A 9,697-nucleotide genomic window follows, 5' to 3' on the forward strand; every position below is an offset into this window, starting at 1 on the left:
AACTCTCCACTCTACTCTCCTTACCCCTCCCCCCTCCCTCCCCTCTCCTCCAATTTCCTCTCCTTACCCCTCTCCTTACCCCTCCACTCTCCTCTCCCTTCTTCTCCTTACCCCTCCCCTCTCCTCCACTCTCCTCACCCCTCCCCCTCTCCTCCCCTCTCCTCCCCCTCCCCTCTCCTCTCCTTACCCCTCCCCTCTCCTCCACTCTCCTTTCCTTACCCCTCCCCTCTCCTCCAATCTCCTCTCCTTACCCCTCTCCTTACCCCTCCCCTCTCCTCCACTCTCCTTTCCTTACCCCTCCCCTCTCCTCCACTCTCCTTTCCTTACCCCTCCCCTCTCCTCCAATCTCCTCTCCTTACCCCTCCACTCACCTCTCCCTTCTTCTCCTTATCCCTCTCCTCCCCTCTCCTCCACTCTCCTCACCCCTCCCCTCTCCTCCCCTCCCCTCTCCTCCACTCTCCTTACCCCTCCACTCTCCTCTCCCTTCTTCTCCTTACCCCTCCCCTCTCCTCCACTCTCCTCACCCCCCCCCCTCCTCCTCTCCTCCCTCCACTCTCCTCCCCTCCCCTCTCCCTTACCCCTCCCCTCTCCTCCACTCTCCTTTCCTTACCCCTCCCCTCTCCTCCAATCTCCTCTCCTTACCCCTCCCCACCTCTCCTCCAATCTCCTCTCCTTACCCCTCCACTCACCTCTCCCTTCTTCTCCTTATCCCTCTCCTCCCCCTCCCTCCCCTCCACCCCCTCCCCTCCCCTCTCCTCCACTCTCCTTACCCCTCCCCTCCCCTCCCTCCTCTCCTCCCCCCTCCTCCTTACCCCTCCCCTCTCCTCCACTCTCCTCACCCCTCCCCTCCCCTCTCCCCTCCACTCTCCTCCCCCTCCCTCTCCCCTCTCCCCCTCCCTTTCCTTACCCCTTCCTCTCCTCCCTTTCCTCACCCCTCCCCTCTCCTCTCCTCCCCTCTCCTCTCCTCTCCTCCACTCTCCTTACCCCTCTCCTCCCCTCTCCTCCCCTTACCCCTTCACTCACCTCTCCCTTCTTCTCCTTATCCCTCTCCTCTCCTTACCCCTCTCCTCTCCTTACCCCTCCCCTCTCCTTACCCCTCTCCCCCTCTCCTCTCCTTACCCCTCCCCTCTCCTCCACTCTCCTTACCCCTCACCCCTCTCCCATCTCCTCTCCTTACCCCTCCCCTCACCCCTCCTCTCCTCCCCTCCCCTCTCCTCTCCTCCACTCTCCTTACCCCTCCCCTCCCCTCTCCTCCCCTCTACTCCACTCTCCTTACCCCTCTCCTCTCCTTAACCCTTCCCTCTCCTCTCCTTACCCCTCTCCTCTCCTCTCCTCACCCCTCCCCTCTCCTCTTCTTACCCCTCTCCTCTCCGTACCCCTCTCCTCTTCTTACCCCTCTCCTCTCCGTACCCCTCTCATCTCTTTAACTCTTCCCTCTCCTCTCCTTACCTCTCATTACTTCTCTCCTCTCCTTACCTCTTCTCCTCTCCCCTCCTTACCCCTCCTCTCTTCTCTCCTTACCCCTCTCCTCCCCTCTCCTCGCATTACCCCTCTCCTCTCCTTCCCCTTCCCCTCTCCTTACCTTTTCCCTCTAATCTCCTCCCCTCCCCTCCTCTCTCCTCTCCCCTCCTCTTCTCCCCACTTCCTTCTCCTCTCTACCCTGCACTGACTGTCTAATAACATATCTCACCTCTTACTAACCCCCAGAAATGTACACACATCCATCCATACAAAAAAATACACTTTATTCACACCATAATATGGTGCCTGTCTAAGTGTTCTCATACAGCAACAATGGTTCATTATATAGTTAATTCGTGTGTATAGTAGAACTTTATGGGTTATTTCTGTTTGATAACATGGAATTGTTGAATACTAAATTCTAATTGGCTAGCTGGACTGATGGTTTGTTTACCAAAGCAAGTGTGCAAACCACCTGTAGCTATCAAGTAAACAAGCTAGCTACTGCAGTGGATGTTGAACACATTTCTACCAGCAAAAAAAATAAAACATTTTCTAGTGGTAAATTTGTTCCATTATAGCCATGGTATAAAATGGATAATGAACTCAGGGCTCTATGCATTCTCTGGAAAATAATGTAACTCAGTGGAAGGTTAGTTCCCGCCAGCTACGGGTCGTAGATAACACCTTCCAACGCCGTTCATTATATCCCCTAGAACGCACAGCCCCTCGTTGATGATCCTTTATCTATTATTTTCTACTTCCTGCCTTTAGGCTAGGTTGAAGATGCCCAGGTTAGGACGACATAATAATTATATGCAGAAAGAAGCTTGAGAAAATAAACAGAATCATTGGGACCAGTGCCGTTGATAACGAGCATCTCTGGTCCCTTAGTTTAGGACTCTTTCACATTTTATGCATTGAGTTACGAGATATTATATGTGTCTTGTCTTATCCTTGGTGTTTAGGTTGTGTTAGTGGAGGTTTAGACATTGGAACAGCTACTTGGTCGCGTTCATTAGGGCACACTGTGGCAAAACGTTTCAAACGTTTTTAAACGGAAACATTATGGGACAAGTTCAGATAATCCCTCCAGGTTTCAGTCCATTTTCTTCCATTTAAGTGCCTAATAAATAGGCCTCTGCGTGCATTCACTCAGATCAGAGCAGCAACTTTGACAGGATTTTCAAATGCTGATTTCATGGTGGGAAACAAGGATTCCTTACTATCACGTACAAGGTTACACAGCTACATAGCAACAATGAGCCTTAGTAACACAACATAACACCGTTATATTGGCTCACACAAGAGCAGAGAAGTCGACATAACAACAAAGTAAGCAGTAACATGGTAATTATTATGCTAATTACACAGTAAGATGGTAATTACACTCTAACATGGTAATTATTATGCTAATTACACCGTAAGATGGTAATTACACTCTAACATGGTAATTATTATGGTAATTACCCAGGAACATGGTAATTATTATGGTATTTACACAGGAACACAGTAATTATTATGCTAATTACACAGTAAGATGGTAATTACACTCTAACATGGTAATTATTATGGTATTTACACAGTAACACAGTAATTATTATGCTAATTACACAGTAAGATGGTAATTATTATGGTAAATACACAGGAACATGGTGATTATACAGTAACATGGTAATTACACTGTAACACGGTAATTACCCAGGAACATGGTAATTACACTAATATAGTAATTACACAGGAACATGGTAATTACACTGTAACATGGTAATTACACTGTAACACGGTAATTACCCAGGAACATGGTAATTACACTAATATAGTAATTACACTGTAACATGGTAATTACACTGGAACATGGTAATTACACTAATATGGTAATTACACTGTAACATGGTAATTACACTGGAACATGGTAATTACACTAATATGGTAATTACACTGTAACATGGTAATTACACTGTAACATGGCAACTACACAGTAACATGGTAATTACACAGTAACATGGTAATTACACAGTAACATGGTAATTACACAGTAACATGGTAATTACACTGTAGCATGGTAATTACACAGTAACATGGTAATTACACAGTAACATGGTAATTACCCAGGAACATGGTAATTACACTAATATGGTAATTACACTGTAACATGGTAATTACACTGTAACATGGTAACTACACAGTAACATGGTAATTACACAGTAACATGGTAATTACACAGTAACATGGTAATTACACAGTAACATGTTAATTACACAATAATAACAGTAACAATTCTGTACCTCAATGACCCAGAGTTCTGGAGGAGAAGTCCTGCTAGGGTTAACAAAGCATAGCCCTACGCCCCACCCTCACCCTTCCTCACCCTCACCCTTCCTCACCCTCACCCCTTCCTCACCCCCAACCCTTCCTCACCCTCAACCCTTCCCCACCCTCACCCTCAACCCTTCCTCACCCCTAACCCTTCCTCACCCCCAACCCACCCTCAACCCTTCCTCACCCTCAACCCACCCTCACCCCTTCCTCACCCCCAACCCTTCCTCACCCTCAACCCTTCCCCACCCTCACCCTCAACCCTTCCTCACCCTCACCCCTTCCTCACTCCCAACCCTTCCCCACCCTCACCCTCAACCCTTCCTCACCCCCAACCCTTCCTCACCCTCAACCCTTCCCCACCCTCACCCTCAAACCTTCCTCACCCTCAACCCTTCCAACACCCTCAACCCTTCCTCACCCTCAACAAACCCTCACCCTCAACCCACCCTCACCCTCAACCCTTCCTCACCCTCAACCCTTCCTCACCCTCAACCCTTCCTCAACTCTCCCTCAACCCTTCCTCACCCTCAACTCTTCCTCAACTCTCCCTCACCCTCAACCCTTCCAACACCCTCAACCCACCCTCACCCTCAACCCTTCCTCACCCTCAACCCTTCCTCAACTCTCCCTCACCCTCAACCCTTCCTCACCCTCAACCCTTCCTCACCCCCAACCCACCCTCAACTCTCCCTCACCCCTTCCTCACCCTCAACCCTTCCTCACCCTCAATCCACCCTCACCCTCAACCCACCCTCACCCTCACCCTCAACCCTTCCTCACCCCTCAACTCATTCTTCTGTCTCTGCAGGTGTAATGTGTGTCTGTTCAACCCCCAAATACCCTCACCCACATCACCCTCCCTACCCTCTCCCCTCTACTCTCAGTATCCCCACTGTCTCTCTCTTCATCACCCTCCCTCCCTACCCCTCCCCTCTACTCTCAGTATCCCCACTGTCTCTCCCTTCATCACCCTCCCTACCCCTCCCTTCTACTCTCAGTATCTCTACTGTCTCTCCCTTCATCACCCTCCCTACCCCCTCCCCTCTACTCTCAGTATCCCCACTGTCTCTCTCTTCATCACCCTCCCTACCCCCTCCCCTCTACTCTCAGTATCTCTACTGTCTCTCTCTTCATCACCCTCCCTACCCCCTCCCCTCTACTCTCAGTATCCCCACTGTCTCTCTCTTTATCTTAGACTTTCTGTTGCATCTCTATCTGTTGTCCATGTCTGCTCTGACCATTCCCGTTCATCTCGTACATCGAGCTCTTCTGCTGTTTCCGCCGGTAACACCACGCCCCGATGGTGGCTGCCACGGCAACCGCGCACACGGCAACCACAATGGCTGCAACCGTGGAACCCTTGCCGGAGGAGGGAGGAGGGGGAGGAGGGCAGTCCTCCTCACCCCCAGTACACCCTGTCTCCCCTGTCTCACCTTCGCTCTCCCCCTCCTCACCCTCCATCTCCCCGCTGTGTCGAGTCAGGTTGTGCTGGGCCGAACGTTCCTCCTCGTCGATGACGTCATCAGTCCACGCTGTGGGGGCGGGGCCGTGCTCCAGGAAAGGGTGCACGTGATCCGTGGTTTCCCAGGAGTCTGTGGGAGAATGCCTGGCTGTGTTGCCGGAGGCAACGTCATCCAGTGATGATGTCAGAGAGGGGGTGGCGTAGTCGGCTGAATGTGAATCTGAAGCCGTGGCCTCGGGTGAGGCTGTAGGGGTGAGTCCTCCCACCAAGCCCTGGTCCTGATCCTGCTCTACAGGGTTCGCCCCCTGTGTGGGGGACAGGGGGACCTGGGGGACTCCAGTGAACGGGGTGGGACGACTCAACTCCACCTCATTGGTCCGGTCAGTCACCCCGACAACCACAACACCCTTCTCTTCCTCCTCAAGCTCCACCCCTTCCTCTGAGGATCCACCGCCCACTTTATCAGTGTCGGTCTCCTCCTGACTAACAGGGTAGCCATCCAACCAGGTCTCGTCTGAGCTGTCTGTGGGTTTTGCTCCCGTCTCCTCATGAGTTACGTTCTGAGGCTCGCCTGTTGTCATGCCGACGGGGGGGATCACATAGTCATCATAATCATGGTCGTCGTAGTGATGGTCGTGACTGTTAGGGTCACTACGATCATCTTCATGTTCACTCTGGTCTTCATCAAGGTGATCATGGACATGGCCGTGGTAGTCATGGTGATCGGTTACATCACCGCGGTCATGACCTTCGTGGTCTTCGTGGTCATCATGTGCACCGTGGTTTTGATCTTCCTCGTGTTCGCCCACGTCATCGTACCGACCAGCATTCTCATGGTCATCCTCCTCGTGTTCTCCTTGGGCCTCACGGTGGGCGTCTTCACTGCCATAGTTCTCATGGTCATCCTCCTCGTGTTCTCCTTGGGCCTCACGGTGGGCGTCTTCACTGCCATAGTTCTCATGGTCATCCTCCTCGTGTTCTCCTTGGGCCTCACGGTGGGCGTCTTCACTGCCATAGTTCTCATGGTCATCATGATCATTGTGGTCAAGGCGTTCGACGACATGATCTTCACCCTCAGAGCTTTCATGGTGGCCAGGATCTGTTTGACCGTCGTGGTCATAGTGGTTCCGTTCACGTTGATCGTCATGTTCACGGTCAACGTCATCTTCGTGGTCATCATGGTCGTCGTGGTGATGGTCATCATGGTCAACGGGGTCAATTGGTTGTTGGAAGTGACCCTCATGGCTGTCATAATCCTTCGTCTCCTCCGGTTGGCTGTCGTCTTGCTTGCTCTCCATTAATTCGCTGCCGGAGGCCCTGACACGGTTGTCCCCCTCAGTGTGTGTGTCCTGTGTGACTAGCGGGTGGGTGGGTTCCACATGTCCCGCCTCCTGGATGGCCTCTGAGGGGAACCAGAACAGGTGCTTCTGAGATATCAGGGAGACTGGCGCCTCAGTCACCTCTGACACGGCCATCTCCTCCACCTGCTCCTCCTTCTCAACGGGAGGGTCTGTCGACTCTTCCACCTCTTCCTCCATTCCTCCCCCCACCTCCTCCCCTTGCTGTTCCTCCTCTCCTCCTGCCGCCTCCTCTCCTCCTGCCTCCTCCTCCTGCTCCTCTTCTCCCTCCACACTGAAGCTGGCCTCTTGTTGCTCCTGATCGCTGTGCTCCTCTTCTTCTGTGTCCACCTCCTCCTCTAGCAGTTCCTCCTCTGTGTTCTCCTCCTCTAGCAGTTCCTCCTCTGTGTTCTTCTCCTCTGTGTTCTCCTCCTCTGTGTTCTCCTCCTCTAGCAGTTCCTCCTCTGTGTTCTTCTCCTCTGTGTTCTCCTCCTCTGTGTTCTCCTCCTCTAGCAGTTCCTCCTCTGTGTTCTTCTCCTCTGTGTTCTCCTCCTCTGTGTTCTCCTCCTCTGCAGGGGTGTCGTAGGAGAGGTGGTGATCGTGATCAGTGAACTTATCTTCATAGTCGATGTGTGTCTCTGTCTTGTCTGTAGAAACAGAGAGGGGGAGTGAGGCGAGAGAGAGGGGGGCGAGAGAGAGAGAGAGGGGGGAGAGGGGGAGTGGGGCGAGAGAGAGAGAGGGGGTGGGGGGCGAGAGAGAGAGAGAGAGAAGGGGAGTGGGGCGAGAGAGAGAGAGGGGGAGTGGGGCGAGAGAGAGAGAGAGAGAGAAGGGGGGAGGGGGCGAGAGAGAGAGAAGGGGGAGTGGGGCGAGAGAGAGAGAGAGAGAGAGAGAGAGGGGGAGTGAGGCGAGAGAGAGAGAGAGAAGGGGGAGGAGGCGAGAGAGAGAGAGAGGGGGAGTGAGGCGAGAGAGAGAGAGGGGGAGGGGGGCGAGAGAGAGAGAGAAGGAGAGTGGGGCGAGAGAGAGAGAGAGAGGGGGAGTGAGGCGAGAGAGAGAGAGAGAGAGGGGGAGTGGGGCGAGAGAGAGAGAGAGAGGGGGGGAGTGAGGCGAGAGAGAAGGGGAGCGGGGCGAGAGAGAGAGAGAGAGGGGGAGTGAGGCGAGAGAGAAGGGAGCGGGGCGAGAGAGAGAGAGAGAGAAGGGGAGTGGGGCGAGAGAGAGAGAGGGGGAGAAGGGGCGAGAGAGAGAGAGAGAGAGAGAGAGAGGGGGAGGGGGCGAGAGAGAGAGAGAGAGAAGGGGGAGTGAGGCAAGAGAGAGAGAGAGAGGGGGAGTGAGGCGAGAGAGAGAGAGGGGGAGTGGGCGAGAGAGAGAGAGAAGGAGAGTGGGGCGAGAGAGAGAGAGAGAAGGGGAGGGAGGCGAGAGAGAGAGAGAGAGGGGGGGAGGAGGCGAGAGAGAGAAGGGGAGGGGGAGAGAGAGAGAGAGAGAGAGGGGAGAAAGGGAGAGAGAGAGAGAGAGAAGGGGAGTGGGGCGAGAGAGAGAGAGAGAGAGGAGGGGGAGAGAGAGCGAGAGAGAGAAGAAGGGGGGGCGAGAGAGAGAGAGAGAGAGAGAGGGGGAGCGAGAGAGAGAGAGAGAGAAGGGAGGGGGCGAGAGAGAGAGAGAGAGAAGGGGAGTGGGGCGAGAGAGAGAGAGAGAGAGAGAGGGGAGCGGGCGAGAGAGAGAGAGAGAGAGGGAGGGAGGAGAGAGAGAGAGAGAAGGGGAGCGGGGCGAGAGAGAGAGAGAGAGAAGGGGAGGGAGAGAGAGAGAGAGAGAAGGGGAGTGGGGCGAGAGAGAGAGAGAGAGAGGGGAGTGGGCGAGAGAGAGAGAGAGAAGGGGAGGGCGAGAGAGAGAGAGAGAGAGAGGGGGAGTGAGGGGGAGAGAGAGAGAGAGAAGGGGAGGGGCGAGAGAGAGAGAGAGAGAGAGGGAGTGAGAGAGGAGAGAGAGAGGAGGCGAGAGAGAGAGAGAGAGAGAGGGGAGTGGGGAGAGAGAGAGAGAGAGAGAGAGAGGGGAGGGGGCGAGAGAGAGAGAGAGAAGAAGGGGAGCGAGAGAGAGAGAGAGAGAGAGAGGGGAGTGAGGCGAGAGAGAGAGAGAGAGAAGGGGAGTGGGGGCGAGAGAGAGAGAGAGAGAAGGGGGAGTGAGGCGAGAGAGAGAGAGAGGGAGGGGGAGTGAGGCGAGAGAGAGAGAGAGAAGGGGAGTGGGGCGAGAGAGAGAGAGAGAGAGAGAGAGGGGGAGTGAGGCGAGAGAGAGAGAGAGAGAAGGGGAGTGGGGCGAGAGAGAGAGAGAGAAGGGAGAGGGGCGAGAGAGAGAGAGAGAGAGAGAGAGAGAGAGGGGGGGAGAGAGAGAGAGAGAGAAGGGGAGGGGGCGAGAGAGAGAGAGAGAGGGGAGTGGGGCGAGAGAGAGAGGGAGGGGAGGCGAGAGAGAGAGAGGAGGGAGGGGGCGAGAGAGAGAGAGAAGGGGAGTGAGGCGAGAGAGAGAGAGAGGGGGGAGGCGAGAGAGAGAGAGAGAGGGGGGGGGAGGCGAGAGAGAGAGAGGGGAGAGGCGAGAGAGAGAAGAGAGTGGGGGAGAGAGAGAGAGAGAAGGGGAGTGGGGCGAGAGAGAGAGAGAGAGAGGGGGAGGGGGCGAGAGAGAGAGAGAGAGGGGGGCGAGTGAGGCGAGAGAGAAGGGGAGCGGGGAGAGAGAGAGAGAGAGGGGGAGGGAGGCGAGAGAGAAGGGGAGCGGGGCGAGAGAGAGAGAGAGAAGGGGAGGGGGCGAGAGAGAGAGAGAGAGAAGGGAGAGGGGGCGAGAGAGAGAGAGAGAGAAGGGGAGTGGGGCGAGAGAGAGAGAGAGAGAAGGGGAGTGGGGGCAAGAGAGAGAGAGAGAAGGGGAGGGGGCGAGAGAGAGAGAGAGAGAAGGGGAGTGGGCGAGAGAGAGAGAGAGGGGGAAGTGGGGCGAGAGAGAGAGAGAGAAGGGGAGTGGGGCGAGAGAGAGAGAGAGAGAGAGAGAGGGAGTGAGGCGAGAGAGAGAAGAGGGGAGAGAGAGAGAGAGAGAGAGAGAGAGAAGGGAGTGGGGCGAAGAGAGAGAGAGAAGGGGAGTGGGGCGAGAGAGA

This window comes from Oncorhynchus tshawytscha, linkage group LG31 (genome assembly GCF_018296145.1).
Source record: "Oncorhynchus tshawytscha isolate Ot180627B linkage group LG31, Otsh_v2.0, whole genome shotgun sequence".
NCBI classification, from domain to species: domain Eukaryota; kingdom Metazoa; phylum Chordata; class Actinopteri; order Salmoniformes; family Salmonidae; genus Oncorhynchus; species Oncorhynchus tshawytscha.